Source organism: Coregonus clupeaformis, unplaced genomic scaffold (assembly GCF_020615455.1).
Source record: "Coregonus clupeaformis isolate EN_2021a unplaced genomic scaffold, ASM2061545v1 scaf0802, whole genome shotgun sequence".
Lineage (NCBI taxonomy): Eukaryota > Metazoa > Chordata > Actinopteri > Salmoniformes > Salmonidae > Coregonus > Coregonus clupeaformis.
In genome coordinates, this window is record NW_025534257.1 from 80,639 (window position 1) to 97,327 (window position 16,689).

General features: G+C 41.9%; 1 protein-coding gene and 1 pseudogene across 1 annotated transcript in view; both read right to left on the reverse strand.

Annotated features, from left to right (window-relative positions):
- The window catches only part of LOC123485691 (zinc finger protein 260-like), a 179,594-nt gene that overhangs the window by 24,124 nt on the left and 138,781 nt on the right, over positions 1-16,689 (reverse strand). The gene's annotated exons all lie outside the window — the stretch shown is intronic.
- Positions 4,073-15,906, reverse strand: LOC123485690 (annotated as a pseudogene).

The window sequence follows — 16,689 nt, forward strand, 5'->3', positions numbered from 1 at the left end:
GAGCCACCGGCGGAGTGCAGCGTAAAATAGTGGATGTGTACGAAAATGCGCACTACGTCCACTGCTATGCACATCAGCTGAACCTCATCATGCAGCAGGCTACTTCACGCATCCCCAGGATCGGCACTTTCTTTTCCGACCTTGCAGGATTTTCTGCTTTCTTCTCCAGGTCTCCCAAGCGAACCACTGTGCTTGACGAAGTGGTTGCGCATAGACTCCCCAGAGCCTCTACAACACGGTGGAACTTCCACAGTCGCGCTGTAAACACTGTGTACGAGTACAGGGATGACCTCCTAACGTGTTTCCAGACCATCAGAGACTCTGGGAACTTTGATGCCCCGACTGTCAGAGAGGCGGGGGGCTTTGTGAGGATGCTCGAAGACGAGGCTTTCTGTTTTTTCCTGGCACTGTTCCACAAGATCATGCCAAATGTGGACATGCTTTTCAGCCAGCTGCAGAAGAGGAACATCGACCCTGTCTTCATTAAAGCACTTGTCCAGAGGTTCACAGACAGCATGCTAACAATCAGGTAAATAACTATATTTACTATTGGCTGATAAAGATGTTGTTAGAAAGATGAATAGTTCACTTACAACAGTTTAAAAGCCTAAATGTGTCTGGTCATCAAAGTGAGTGATTATCATAGAGCCGTCACAATTATATTTGTTTTAGTATTTTAAAAGGAAAGAGAAGACACAATCAGACGTTGATAATAATGCAGGAAAGTACTACACAGTTTGTAATAATTATTCAGGTGTCCACCAGGTCAATTTCTAGAAGAGGCCTAGTTGTTATTGAAGATTAACTTTATTGCTAAGTGCACAGCAGAACAAAATGATGTTGCATCCCTCTCACAAATGTAATAGAAAAAGGCTTTAAAACGTAATAACATCAGTTAATTATGTACATCACAGGTTAAAAGCAGTTACTAGACATAGTTTGTGTGTATATACACACTATCTGTCTGTCTGTCTGTCTATATATATATATATATATATATATAAAAGTCACTGGTTGTGTGTTGAGGGGGAATTACAGTGAGTTAAGAAGTCTGATTGCAAGTTATCAAATTAAACTTTATTTTTTGGACCCAGGGCCTCAATTCCCTCTTTGTGTGGGGACAGCGCATCTGACGAGCAGCAACAGCCCATCAAGCGACGGAGGATGCTGGGACCAGGAGAACAACAGAGGTTGGCTATAGAGGTAAGTTGTGATGTAATTGTCAGTGTTTCCCCCTAGAACTTTTTTCAGGCCTGGTAGTATGTAGCCAAAACCCTGAACAATCAGGACCTTGGTAATCATATACTTGAGTTGGACATAGGCATGTGTCAGTCAGGATCACTTGCATCAAAATAGCTTAATTGCAAATTAAAGCTGATGATGTATCTTTTACAGGTATGTGATACCATCCTGAGTCATGCCAAAGAGAGGTTCTCCTTCACCCAGCACCTCATCAGCGCAACACTATTGCACGGAGAGTTGTTCCCACAACACAGTGTGAAGTTCCCCGATACAGCGCTTGAAACAACCGTGGAGGCGTACCCCATGTTGAACAAGGCCAAGCTCAAAACCGAACTGTCCCTCATCTATGAGAACAGTGAGTTCAAGGCTTGTAGTGGTGCAGTGCCCCTGTACCAGTTCTTCATGGAGAACAACCTTCAGAGCACTTTCACAGAGACTGCCAGCCTCCTCAAGATCCTCATCACCACACCCATGACAACTGCTGAGTCAGAAAGGTGCTTCTCTACACTGAAAAGGATCAAGACCTTCCTGAGAAACAGCATGACACAGGATAGCCTGAACGCTCTGGCCATGCTCTCCATGGAGAAGAAACTTGTCAGGGACATTCCTGACTTTAATCAAAGGGTCATTGAGAGGTTTGCCACTCAGAAGGACAGACGGGCAAAATTCCTGTACAAATAAGATGACAGACACACACACACAGAGCAGCTCTGGCCGCATGTTTCTTTGTATATAGTTGACCTTAGCATAAAAATCCAGTTATATATGGTACTCTAGAAAGTCTTAATAGTGTCTTTGCTAATATTACTGTATATATGTTGTTTTGTATCAATTAATTGTTGCAGTTCTGGAGCACATTAACAATTAGTCACATTTAGTATGATCATAAAATACTGTATGCTATTCTTCCAGTCAAAGGTTTGAGTTCATCCACTTGATATCCATTTCTATATTATACATCCTTTTATACAGTGTAAGATTTCCTATAAACTTTATAATAATTTCATGTTATTGTCCACTTTCCACTCTGTTCTGACAGCATGCCTGTTGCGTTGCCTGTTTACTACCAATGGTGAAAAGTTCACTTTAAATGCAAATGAAAGGCTTGGGTTTGTGTAATATGTTTTTGTGTAAGAATGCCTCAACTTTTTAATATTGGCATTAAATAATTACTGAATGTTTCACTGAGCACTGCTGTCCTGCAGTTTGTGTTAAAATATATCGCGATGGTTACAGGAAAAAAAAAGTATGGCACAGCCCCACCGAGAATATTTTTCACCAGCCGCCACTGCAGTTGAGTACTTTTTCCACCACTGAACTTAAGCACGTTTAAAACAAGATACGTTTAGACTTTTACTGAAGTAGTATTTTTAGTGGATGAGTTTCACTTTTACTTGAGTAATTTCCTACTAAGGTATCTTTACGTTTACTTAAGTATGACAGTATTACTTTGTCACCACTGATTTTTGTCGTTGTTGAAGACGCTTCCGGTGCCATCCACTGGATTATACGTCACCCAAGAAGCCCCACCTGAAACACTCACATCGCCATCTGCTGACTGGTGTGGGCAGCACAGTTAGGAAAATTATTAACTACATTGTTTATTCCGTCAAACAATAGCTGTTTCCATTGTCCCGTGATTTTTTTTATTCGGTATTTAGAAAGTTTGCATAGAAAAAAGATAAGACATAAGGTCCTCTGTAGCTCAGCTGGTAGAGCATGGCGCTTGTAACGCCAGGGTAGTGGGTTGGATCCCTGGGACCACCCACACGTAAAAATGTATGCACACATGACTGTAATTCGCTTTGGATAAAAGCGTCTGCTAAATGGCATATTATTATTATTTGCCTGTTATGGTGCGTTTCCATTGATGGTGCATTTCCATTGAACTGTCTTGTCAATAAAAACAGCTGGACGTAGTGAGGTCACACCTAAAAAAATACAATTTTTAGCCCAAAAAAAAATAGAATGCGGAATAAAAGTGGTTGAATGGTTGCCATGGTCCATTCAGGCAAAATGCGCATTAATACAATTAAATCCCACCTGTCTGTTTCATGTCCAAGGTAGCCGGCGAAAGCCTACATGAATAGAATGCAAGAATTTAATATTGGCCACATTCTAATAATTAGCATGCAACCAACGTATTGTCACGGTCTGTGCCAGTGTGAAACTTGCACTCCTGTAGATCTGAAAACTTTGCATCCAGCCAACCAGAAAAGCAAGGCAAAACAATTCAGGCATTTTTGAAAGTCAGGACTCTTAAAAAATTATTCTGCAATCATTATTTATTCAAATTATCATGAGAACCTCCTTCCCTCAGCCAGGGCATTGAAAATGGGTCGTGGATGGGTATTCCAGCATGACAATGACCCAAAACACACGGCCAAGGCAACAAAGGAGTGGCTCAAGAAGAAGCACATTAAGGTCCTGGAGTGGCCTAGCCAGTCTCCAGACCTTAATCCCATAGAAAATCTGTGGTGGGAGCTGAAGGTTCGAGTTGCCAAACGTCAGCCTCGAAACCTTAATGACTTGGAGAAGATATGCAAAGAGCAGTGGGACAAAATCCCTCCTGAGATGTGTGCAAACCTGGTGGCCAACTACAAGAAACGTCTGACCTCTGTGATTGCCAACAAGGGTTTTGCCACCAAGTACTAAGTCATGTTTTGCAGAGGGGTCAAATACTTATTTTCCTCATTAAAATGCAAATCAATTTATAACATTTTTGACATGCGTTTTTCTGGATTTTTTGTTGTTGTTATTCGGTCTCTCACTGTTCAAATAAACCTACCATTAAAATTATAGACTGATCATGTCTTTGTCAGTGGGCAAACGTACAAAATCAGCAGGGGATCAAATACTTTTTTCCCTCACTGTACATATCCAGCAAATGTAAACAGTAGAGCATATGCATCACATGGAAACAGCTCTTGATTAACTACACAACACACACGGACCATTTAATCACAGTACAATGAATTTCATATACTCTACATCAAACTGATGTACTACTGTATATATTCAATTCATGTCTTGAGATAAACAAATAAAAAATGACATACAAATGTATTTTTGAGCAGGCGTTATCCAATTTGATTTCATATGGCACAAACAAAATCACTAATTTTCATTCAAAAATATGAGACAATGGGAGTGTGTGTTCTCTCATGAATTTTAGGTGAAGGCTATGTGATGTGAAATATCTCGTTCCACACTGGGAGCAGTGGTAAGGCATCTCCTCTGTGTGTGTTCCCTCATGGTCTTTCAGGTTTCCTAACTCGGTAAATCTCTTTCCATAGTGGGAGCAGTGATGAGGCTTTACTTCTGTTTATGTTCTCTCATGTGTCTTCAGGTTCCCTAAATCGGTAAAACTCTTTCCACACAGAGCTTCTCTCCTGTATGTGTTCTCTCATGTATTTTCAGGCTCCCTAACTGGGTAAAACTCTTTTCACAATGCGAGCATTGGAAAGGCTTTTCTCCTGAGTGTGCCCTCTCATGTGATTTCAGGGACCCTGATGAGGAAAATCTCTTTTCACATTGGGAGCAGTGATAAGGCTTTTCTCCTGTGTGTGTCCTCTCATGTTCTTTGAGGTTATATAACCGGTTAAAAGTCTTTCCACATTGAGAGCATTTGTGAGGCTTATCTCCAGAGTGTATTGTCTCATGTATTTTCAGGTTCCCTAACTGGGTAAAACTCTTTCCACACTGGGAGCAGTGGTGGTAAGGCTTCTCTCCAGTGTGCGTTCTCTCATGCGCTTTCAGTTGCCCTGACCAGCTAAAACTATTTTCACACTGGGAACAGTGGTAAGGCTTTTCTCCTGAGTGTGTCCTCTCGTGTGATTTCAGGCACCCTGATGAGGAAAATCTCTTTTCACATTGGGCGCAGTGGTAATGCTTCTCCCCTGTGTGCAATAGCTCATGTTTTTTCAGGTGTCCTAACTGGGTAAAACCCTTTCCACATTGGGAGCAGTGATGAGGCTTATCTCCTGTGTGTATTCTCTTATGTGATTTCAGGCTCCCTAACTGGGTAAAACTCTTTCCACACTGGGAACATTGGTAGGGCTTCTCTCCTGTGTGTATTCTTTCATGGTCTTTCAGGTTCCCTAACTTGGTAAAACTATTTCCACACTGAGAGCAGTGGTGTGGTCTTGCTGGTTTGGACATCTCTGGCTCTGGTTCCTCCGAGTCTGGTCTCTCTCCTGCCAAAGACAAACAGATGATTTAGTTTAACAGAGAGATCAGGGTCCTATTCACCACAAATGAAATGGAAGAAAACGGCCCGAAATGGGGAGGGACGACTAGCGGAACTTGTACAATAAGGAACACCTGTTTATGTTTTCTGTTGCAAAACGTTTTGCTACGGTGTGCACTAATTAATACAACCTAGAATGAAATCTCTACATGATAAAACTGTCTTTGCGCTGCAACAGCTGAAAACCAACTCAAATCCAGGATTGGCTTTATACATTTACATTACATTTTAGTCATTTAGCAGATGCTCTTATCCAGAGTGACTTACAGTTAGTGAGTGCATACATTCTTTTTTTTATATTTAATGTTCCACTCCATCCACAGCTACTGATGGAGAAGACTCTGTCCGGGACTCTATATTTAATGTTCCACTCCATCCACAGCGACTGATGGAGAAGACTCTGTCCAGGACTCTATATTTAATGTTCCACTCCATCCACAGCTACTGATGGAGAAGACTGTCCAGGACTCTATATTTAATGTTCCACTCCATCCACAGCGACTGACGGACAAGACTCTGTCCAGGACTCTATATTTAATGTTCCACTCCATCCACAGCGACTGACGGAGAAGACTCTTGTCCAGAATTCCCCCTCCTGGACATTATGGGCAATGTGCATCTTGGTGGTTTATTTGTTTTGTGTCTCTGCTGTGTCTAGCCATCACCTCTATCCCCCCCATCACGTGAGAGATCGATAGAATGTGGCCTTAGACAGTAATTGAGTAGCCGAGCACCTCACCCTTCCTATTGGTCAGTTAGCCCCACCCAAGCTCTTACAAGGGTATAAATACCTCGGCTCCAGACGTCTTTTTTTTCCCCTCACAACGTTATCCTTGTGGGAGCGTGGCTGGATTTATTCCTTCGGGGTGCGTGGGAAAATGTTACTGCTTCCTATTGTTGGTACTATTGCAACGTGTAATAGACTAGCTGTGTTCTATTCCCATTCTCCTGCCTGTTGTTGTTACTAACATTGGCTGCTAGAATTAGTCACCATTTTATATCGCCTATTCCATTCCTAATACAGTCTTTGTTATTGTCCATTACGGCGTAATACAGTCCTTGTTATTGTCAAATTACTGCGTAATACAGTCCTTGTTATTGTCCATTACTGCATAATACAGTCCTTATCGTCCATTACTGCGTAATAAAGTCCTTGATATTGTCCATTACTGTGTAATACAGTCTTTATCGTCCATTACTGCGTAATACAGTCCTTGATATTGTCCATTACTGCATAATACAGTCCTTGTTATTGTCAAATTACTGCGTAATACAGTCCTTGTTATTGTCCATTACTGCATAATACAGTCCTTATTGGCCATTGCTGCGTAATACAGTCCTTGTTATTGTCCATTACTGCATAATACAGTCCTTATTGTCCTTTACTGCGTAATACAGTCCTTGTTATTGTCCATTACTGCATAATACAGTCCTTATTGTCCTTTACTGCGTAATACAGTCCTTATTGTCCATTACTGCGTAATACAGTCCTTGTTATTGTCCATTACTGCGTAATACAGTCCTTGTTATTGTCCATTACTGCGTAATACAGTCCTTGTTATTGTCCATTACTGCGTAATACAGTCCTTGTTATTGTCCATTACTGCGTAATACAGTCCTTGTTATTGCCCATTACTGCGTAATACAGTCCTTGTTATTGTCCATTACTGCGTAATACAGTCCTTGTTATTGTCCATTACTGCGTAATACAGTCCTTATTGTCCATTACTGCGTAATACAGTCCTAGTTGTCATTTACTCCTGCTATTGTTGTTATTGCTAATTATCATTCCTCCACACAGTGTTCTATTCATGCTGATCATGTACTCATTCCTGTTTAGACCATCTGCATCATGTCAATAAAGTCCTCTGTTTGGAATACTCTGGAGGTTGTCTTCTCTCTCTGTAATAGGAGATTGTTGTCAGTGAACCATAGACCAGCTCAATCTGGAAGGATTTCCTCACAACTCTATATTTAATGTTGTTGTTGTTTTAAACAAATAAATAATAAGTAATGTAAGACACACACAAACATCACACCTGCCCAGACCCACCTGTTCTCTCCCCCCCCCTGTACTACTCTACGCCACATCACACCTGCCCAGATCCACCTGTTCTCCCCCCCCCCCTGTACTACTCTACGCCACATCACACCTGCCCAGACCCACCTGTTCTCCCCCCCTGTACTACCACCTCAAGCTGAACCCTGGCAAGACGGAGCTGCTCTTCCTCCCGGGGAAGGACTGCCCGTTCCATGATCTCGCCATCACGGTTGACAACTCCGCTGTGTCCTCCTCCCAGAGTGCGAAGAGCCTAGGCGTGACCCTGGACAAAACCCTGTCGTTCTCCGCCAACATCAAGGCGGTGACCCGCTCCTGCAGGTTCATGCTCTACAACATTCGGAGAGTACGACCCTGCCTTACACAGGAAGCGGCACAGGTCCTAATCCAGGCACTTGTCATCTCCCGTCTGGACTACTGCAACTCGCTGTTGGCTGGCCTCCCTGCCTGTGCCATTAAACCCCTACAACTCATCCAGAATGCCGCAGCCCGTCTGGTGTTCAACCTTCCCAAGTTCTCTCACGTCACCCCCTCCTCCGCACACTCCACTGGCTTCCAGTTGAAGCTTGCATCCGCTACAAGACCATGGTGCTTGCCTATGGAGCAGTGAGGGGAACGGCACCTCTGTACCTTCGGGCTCTGATCAGTCCCTACACCCAAACGAGGGCATTGCGTTCATCCACCTCTGGCCTGCTGGCTCCCTTCCTCTGCGGAAGCACAGTTCCCGCTCAGCCCAGTCAAAACTGTTCGCTGCTCTGGCACCCCAATGGTGGAACAAGCTCCCTCACGACGCCAGGACAGCGGAGTCACTCACCACCTTCCGGAGACATTTGAAACCCCACCTCTTTAAGGAATACCTGGGATAGGATAAAGTAATCCTTCTACCCCCCCAAAAAAAATTTGTAAAGTGATTATCCCACTGGCTATAGGGTGAACGCACCAATTGGTGAGTCGCTCTGGATAAGAGCGTCTGCTAAATGACGTAAATGTGCCCTTGAGCAAGGCACTTAACCCTAATTGCTCCTGTAAGTCGCTCTGGATAAGAGCGTCTGCTAAATGACTAAAATGTAAATGTAAATGTATCTCCTCAAATTGCACCATTTTGGCTCCTCTCTGTCATCCACGCTCTTTCAATTTTTACATAATGAAGCAAATGATTTTTCCATCGTCTTTACGATAGAGGATTGGTTGATTTTCCAGTTAAGTATACGTTTTTTCAAGATAACTGAGGAAATGAGTATAGTCCAACTCATCAGGTTTCTCACTGCACCCTCATATGACACATGTCTTGAAATATGCAGGCAGACGGATTAAAAGTACATTTACATTGTAATACTTCTGACAGCAAACTTTCTAACTACGCCCATAACTTTTGGACTTCATAGCATAATTGTAGATCTTTATTTGTAAATCTAGGTAGGTTGTGCAGATCAGTAAAGAAAATCCAATTTTAATCCCTTTTTAGATTTAAATTTAAGGCAGCAAAATTTGAAAACTGGGTGTGTTAGTCCTACGAATCTCACGTCACGTATACAGTTAATAACAGTAAGTACAGTTGTTTTAACAGTAACGTTCTGTCTTAGGGCATGACATGGGAGAAGTGCGCGAGATTGGTACTCGGTCAATGACTGTACCGGTTTTAGCAACACGTGCCTGCTTTTCAACCTTCCCAAGTTCTCCCATGTCACCCTGCTCCTCCGCAGACTCTGCTGATAGCTACTTTATTGAGGAAAATGTACTTACCATGCCTGTGATATGTGGATGTCCCACCTAGCTACTGTATCTTAAGATGAATGCTCTAACTGTAAGTCGCTCTGGATAAGAGCGTCTGCTAAATCACTGACCTGTCAAACGTATATCTTATAAGCCTGTGGTCCTCTGTAGCTCAGCTGGTAGAGCACGGCGCTTGTAACGCCAAGGTAGTGGGTTCGATACCCGGGACCACCCATACACAAAATTGTATGCACGCATGACTGTAAGTCGCTTTGGATAAAAGCGTCTGCTAAATGGCATATTATTATTATTATTATTAGACGGTCTATAAACCCCGGGCTAGGGGTGGGTGGACTTTCACTAGGCACTGTGCTAGCTTTAACAACGCCTACAGTCCAGAACAACATACTCAAATGCAAAACGTCAGTTAAAAACCACACATCGGTTCAACGACTGCAGTGTGCCCCTGTTTAATACAGGTCGAGTACTCACTGGTGTTAAACAGATCTCCAGTCCTCTCTTCTTCCTTCACTCCGAAAATGTGTTCCTCTTCTTTCACTGTGACAGTCATAGCCTCCTCCTCCTCTTTCACTCCGAAAACGGCATCCTCTTCTTTCACAGTAACATCCTCCTCCTCTTTCACTCTGAAAGCATCTTCCTCCTCTTTCACTGAAACGTCTTCCTCTTTCACTGTAACAGCTTCAACCTCTACTTCTTCCACTGTAACAGCTTCACCCTCTACTTCTTCTTTCACTGTAACAGCTTCACCCTCTACTTCCTCTTTCACTGTAACAGCTTCACCCTCTACTTCCTCTTTCACTGTAACAGCCTCACCCTCTACTTCTTTTTGAACTGTGACAGCACACTCTTCCTTCTCTTCTTTCACGGGAGCTTCTGTCTCCGTCCAGCAGACCTCCTCTTCTTCTTTAGCAGGGAGGGAGCTCATGGTCGGGGATGTTAGCTAGCTAGCATTTGCGACTACCCTAGTGCTAAACTCAGTAGCTATCAATCTTAACACATTTGCAAATTACGTTTAAATAATTGTATTTAAAATGCTGAGAAGCAGGTAGATACACAAAAAAGGTCTAAAGAGGTTAAATGTTTCGATTTTATGCTGGCTAACAAACTACCGAGGTGAATCAGTAGCCCTGTTGTTGTTGTTGTTGTTGTTGTTGTTGTTGGAGAAAAAAATGTACGCACTCACACTAACTGTAAGTCGCTCTGGATAAGAGCGTCTGCTAAATGACTAAAATGTCAAACGTAAATATCCCGTCCACTAGATAATACGTCACGCAAGAAGTATCACCTGAAACACTCACATCGCCATCTGCTGACTGCAGTGGCTACCAGCTCTAGCAAACAATGTCATAACAAATCATTCCGAAAGAGCAAATTTGTTTTCTCTTTTCTTACAGACAATACTTTCCTCTATGCAGACTTAGACCTGAATATGCATATGTACATTATGAATAAATACTGTTAGAATAGGAATTGTTAATTGTTTTCTCTGTCTGTTCCTTTTTTCACATCTAAATGTGACCATACTACTCCCTTAAAGTGAAGGTAGCAAAAACGTAACCACATGTAACATGGATTTGCATTAGTATACGCATCAAAATTCCCAATGGAAAGTTACACCTCACTTTTTCGAGTTATTACATAAAACCGATCGGAATTCCAAAGAATGCCGAAGTCATGTCAGAACATGTTTTTACAGGGTGTGATGTAATATGTAGGAACCGGCTAGCCAGCCTTTTCCCTGCAATGTAAACTCTGACAGAAATATCTTCAAATATACAACTTCAAATTAAACCAAATCATGTGCACTCATGACTACTTTTCTTTCAATAACATTTCCAGCCAACTTATAAGCGAATACTTTATGAATTTAATGTTACAGATAAGCTTGCTAGCCAACTAGACTAGTAAAATACTTATTTTCCCTCATTATTTCCCTCATTAAAATGAAAATCAATTTATAACATTTTTGACATGCGTTTTTCCGGATTTTGTTGTTGTTATTCTGTCTCTCACTGTTCAAATAAACCTACCATTGAAATTCTAGACTGATCATGTCTTTGTCAGTGGGCAAACGTACAAAATCAGCAGGGGATCAAATACTTTTTTCCCTCACTGTATTTTTTCATGTTGAGAACTCTAAATCTGGCTGAGAATATCACAGCGAGATGAAACTACTATTGTTGCATCTGCTACATTCTACCGTTTCATATGTGTTATTGTAAGCAGCTGGGAGTTTCACAGGCACAGGAAATTGTTCCTTTGTCTGATTATGACACGTCACTCCCCATGCAAATCTGGCTTCTGAAACCTGACACTTCAATTCAGCTCAGCTGAGAGAGTGGAAGCGGAGAGCAGACAGATGGTGCTTTCTGGCACTATAAGGCAACCGGAGACCTACGGCGTTTACACAGCGCTTTGTACACCAAAATGTCAGTCGGACATCTAAGATTTGTTCTGATGGTAATGCCCACCAGAGGGCGAACATATCATGAAATACTTCAATCAGGACTACAAACTGACACTGACATCAGTTTTAGGAAGCGGTAATATCCGGACCAATAGTGGTTGAGATTAGATTAGCAGGTTATTTTAGTGATGATTGATGGTTTAACACAAGCAAGTCAATGCTTGAAAACTTGTTTTCACTCAATCAAAATCCATAATCAAAATAAAACACGTTTAAAGTATTTATAGCGGATAAGGTAGTGACGTAGTTCCTCCATGCCGTACAGACGGTGTCAAACCGGAACATTTGAACATTGTGGGAAGCAACCCCGGATGTCTAGGGCTCCGACCAGGGGGTTCCGGAAGTGGATTCTCAATGCTCGTAACCCGTAGTTGTCACGTTGTATAATGATTAGAAGACAGGCGCAGGAATACGTATTAGATGTTTTATTTACTCCGCCCAACACAAACACACACACATATATATATGTACATATACACTACCATTCAAAAGTTTGGGGTCACTTAGAAATGTCCTTGTTTTAGAAAGAAAATCACTTTTTTTGTCCATTAAAATAACATCAAATTGATCAGAAATACAGTGCCGACATTGTTCATGTTGTAAATGGCTATTGTAGCTGGAAACGGCTGATCTTTAATGGAATATCTACATAGGCGTACAGAGGCCCATTATCAGCAACCATCAGTCCTGTGTTCCAATGGCACGTTGTCTTTGCTAATCCAAGTTGATCATTTTAAAAGGCTAATTGATCATTAGAAAACCCTTTTGCAATTATGTTGGCACAGCTGAAAACTGTTGTGCTGATTAAAGAAGCAATACAACTGGCCTTCTTGAGACTAGTTGAGTATCTTTCGAAAACAAGGACATTTCTAAGTGACCCCAAACTTTCGAACGTTACTGTATATCAAAGGGATGTAACCCAAACAAAGAGCGAGGTGTAACCTCTACACAATACACGGGACGAGACCCGTAAACAACAAGAGCACAATACACGGTATTCACGAGACCAACCGACACGGGACAATAATCAACAAGGAAAATGGGGAACAGAGGGCACATATATACACATACTAATCAGAGGGAATGGGAACCAGGTGTGCGTAATGAGACAAGACAGTCCGGGGTTGGTGGTAATGATCCTTGTCAGTGACGCCTAGAAAGCCGGTGACGTAGACCTCCGGAACTGGTGAACGGAATGAGCAGCAGTACCTGGGGGTACTGGGGGTCTATTATCTTAACAATGTTTAGAAATAGTCATTTGTGATGACTTACTGATGCTTCTAGTGTGTGGTCTCAATGAAGAGAGCTGTGTGCCCATGTGACACCATCCTTGATGTGGGGAAGAGTGTTGGGCAGGCACATCCTGTTCCTATTAAGACCTGACCAGCTGAGTGCAGGTGGGCTCTCCTGTCAACATGAGGCTCCTGCTGCTGCCTTCAAAGGCACATTGACAGATTTTTCACCTAGTCGTCTCTGGGATTCAAACCAGGGACCTTTCGGTTAATGGCCCAACACCCTTAACCGCTAAGCTACCTGCAGCAGGAGCCTCATGTTGACAGGCGAGCCCACCTTTATTTTTCCCTCATTATGAACATTCATACTAACTGGCTACCGATCAACAACATAGACACATGCACACGATAACATACGCACTATACACACGTACACATTGATCACATTGACTTTGTGTTATCGATATGTGGTAGTAGAGTAGAGGCCTGAGGGCACACACTTAATATGTTGTGAAATCTGTTATGAATGTATTGTAATGTTTTAAAAATGTTAAACTGCCTTAATTTTGCTGGACCCCAGGAAGAGTAGCTGCTGCCTTGGCAGCAGCTAATGGGGATCCTTAATAAATACAAATGTTGGACTGGACAGCTAGCTAACTGGCTACCGATCAACCTATTGTGTGTATTGAACATTCATATTGGACTGGACAGCTAGATAACTGGCTACAGATCAACCTATTGTGTGTATTGAACATTCATATTGGACTGGACAGCTAGCTAACTGGCTACAGATCAACCTATTGTGTGTATTGAACATTCATATTGGACTGGACAGCCTTACCTATAGAGTAGCACCACCACCCATCAGCCAGATCTCTTCTTGACGTCAAAGCCTCAGTGTATTGTTGCTATAGGAGTTTTTGATTAATAATCCTATTTATTTCAAGTCACACTAAGACGTCACCATACTATTCCTTTAAAGCCCCACTCTGTAAGATATAAATCATCAGAGCGGCCCACCAACTTAAATGTAAACAATGGAGCAAATTCATCACATGTAAATATCACTTGATTATCAGAGGGGTAAACTACGGAGCCAGATAGAACTACTGAGACATTCCAAATCAGGCTTCATCCATATCATGAAGGTGGATGTTGATCCAACCATTTCAAAAGTAATGACGGGGCTGATGGAAACAGGATATGCGGGTACAATTGTATAAATGCCGACAGACAATTTGTTCGGTCGTTTTACATGGTGGGGTCTTTATGTGCCTGTAAAAATGTATAAGCGTGAAATGGCAGTGGAAACTCCTTTATGCGCAAATATTTATATAATAACCATCATATCGAAGTTAGCTTGGTGTCACAAGATGATATGTTGTGTGGTCCTCCCACTACGACTTGGGAACCCATGCAGTTTATTAGGCTACAGATGAAATAAGTTATGAACTTCACAGGGTGGTGAAAGTGCACGTGATGAGCTTGATGCTCCGTTCCAATGCATTTTGATGGTCTTATTCTGGTGTCATGATGATCGATGCTTGGTTGCCTTTTGACAAATAAAATAATATTTTGATACAACACCTGCCGCTTATTCAAACCAGCCCACTGGGCACAGACATCAGTTCAACATCTAGTTTCTATTTACATTTCATTGAGTCGTCAACTGAAGTGAAATCAACACAAAACGTCAACTGTCATTGGATTTAGGTTGGAAGGTCAGTTAAAAAATAAAATAAAAAACCTTACGTTGATGGCTTTTCGCAAATCCAATTCGTTTTCCACATTGATCTAACATCATCACATGGATTTGATTGGTTGAAATGACGTGGAAACAACGTTTATTCAACCAGTAGCAGGATTGTAAATGCCCCCAGGAAAGTCGAACAAGGAACTCTTCATTGAGACAATGATGAAACAGCAATCTGTGGGCGAGTTGTGGTGGATATGATAAAATAAGGATCTGCTGGAGTCTAAGTCAAACCAAGATTCTTTATTTCTGAGCTCAGAGAGAATAACAGAGTTACACAGTGCAGTGTAGACAATGTGAATTCCAAAGCATTGGGTGATGAGCACATATCTTTATAGTTTCCTGTTCCTGGGCGGGACTTTATTTATACAAGAATGCAGGTGGAAGCTGGTTGTAACACAGGATGATACTCCCAAGAACAGGAGATTATAATAGGACAGTTTCTCAAGGTTAGTCACATACTCAGTTATGTGGACACATACAATTAAAATGTTCCATTACAGAGTCAGAGAACATTTATTTCATTAAATCATCAGTGGGCCAACAATGCAAATGTAAACAATGGAGCAAATGCATCACATCCAAATATAATTTGATTATTAAGTTTAAAAAAGGACCATTTAAGATAAACACACACAGTCAGAGTTTAAAAAAGGACCATTTAAACACATGGAATCTGATCTACTGTATATTCAAACTGACACACTCCATATTCAATTCATGTTTTCTAATAAAAACATACAAATAAATGTTTAAGCATACTTTTCATGGTATAAACAAGTAAACACATTCTCAGTCAACAATATAAGACAATGGGAGCACTGTGTATGTTCTCTGATGAACTTTAAGTCAATGTGAAATATCAATTTACACACTAGGAGAAGAAATTAAGTCAATGTTACACACTAGGATAAGTAATTAAGTCAATGTGATGTGAAATATCAATTTAACACTAGGAGAAGTAATTAAGTCAATGTGATGTGAATATCAATTTACACACTAGGAGAAAGAATTAAGTCAATGTGATGTGAAATATCAATTTACACACTAGGAGAAGTAATTCTTCTCTCCTGTGTGGATTCTCACATGACTTTTAAGTGACTGTGATGAGTAATATGTCTTCCCATAGTCTGAACATTTCTAAGGCTTCTCCCCTGTGTGCATTCTCATGTGTTCTTTCAGCTTTCTTAACTGGTTAAAATTATTTCCACACTGGGAGCAGTGGAAGGACTTCTCCCCATGTGTGCCCTCTCATGTCTTTTCAGGCTTCCTAAATGGCTAAAACTCTTTCCACACTGGGAGCAGTGGTGTGGCTTCGCTTCTGTGTGTATTTGCTCATGTCTTTTCAGGTTGTCTAACCTGTTAAAACTCATTCCACAATGGGAGCAGTGGTAAGGCTTCTCCCCTGTGTGGATTCGCTCATGAGCTTTCAGGCATCCTAACTGGCTAAAACGCTTTCCACACTGCAAGCAGTGGTAAGACTTCTCCCCTGTGTGTGCCCTCTCATGTCTTTTCAGGCTTCCTAAATGGCTAAAACTCTTTCCACACTGCGAGCAGTGGAAATACTTCTCCCCTGTGTGTGCCCTCTCATGTCGTTTCAGACTTCCTAAATGGCTAAAACTCTTTCCACACTGCGAGCACTGGTAAGGCTTCTCCCCTGTGTGGCTTCGCTTATGACCTTTCAGGCTTCCTAAATGGCTAAAACTCTTTCCACACTGCAAGCAGTGGTAAGACTTCTCCCCTGTGTGTGCCCTCTCATGACATTTCAGGTTGCCTAACCAGTTAAAACTCTTTCCACATTGGGAGCAGTGGTAAGGCTTTTCCCCTGTGTGGATTCGCTCATGACCTTTCAGGCTTCCTAAACTGCTAAAACTATTTCCACACTGCGAGCAGTGGTAAGGCTTCTCCCCTGTGTGTGCCCTCTCATGACTTTTCAGGCTCTCTAAACGGATA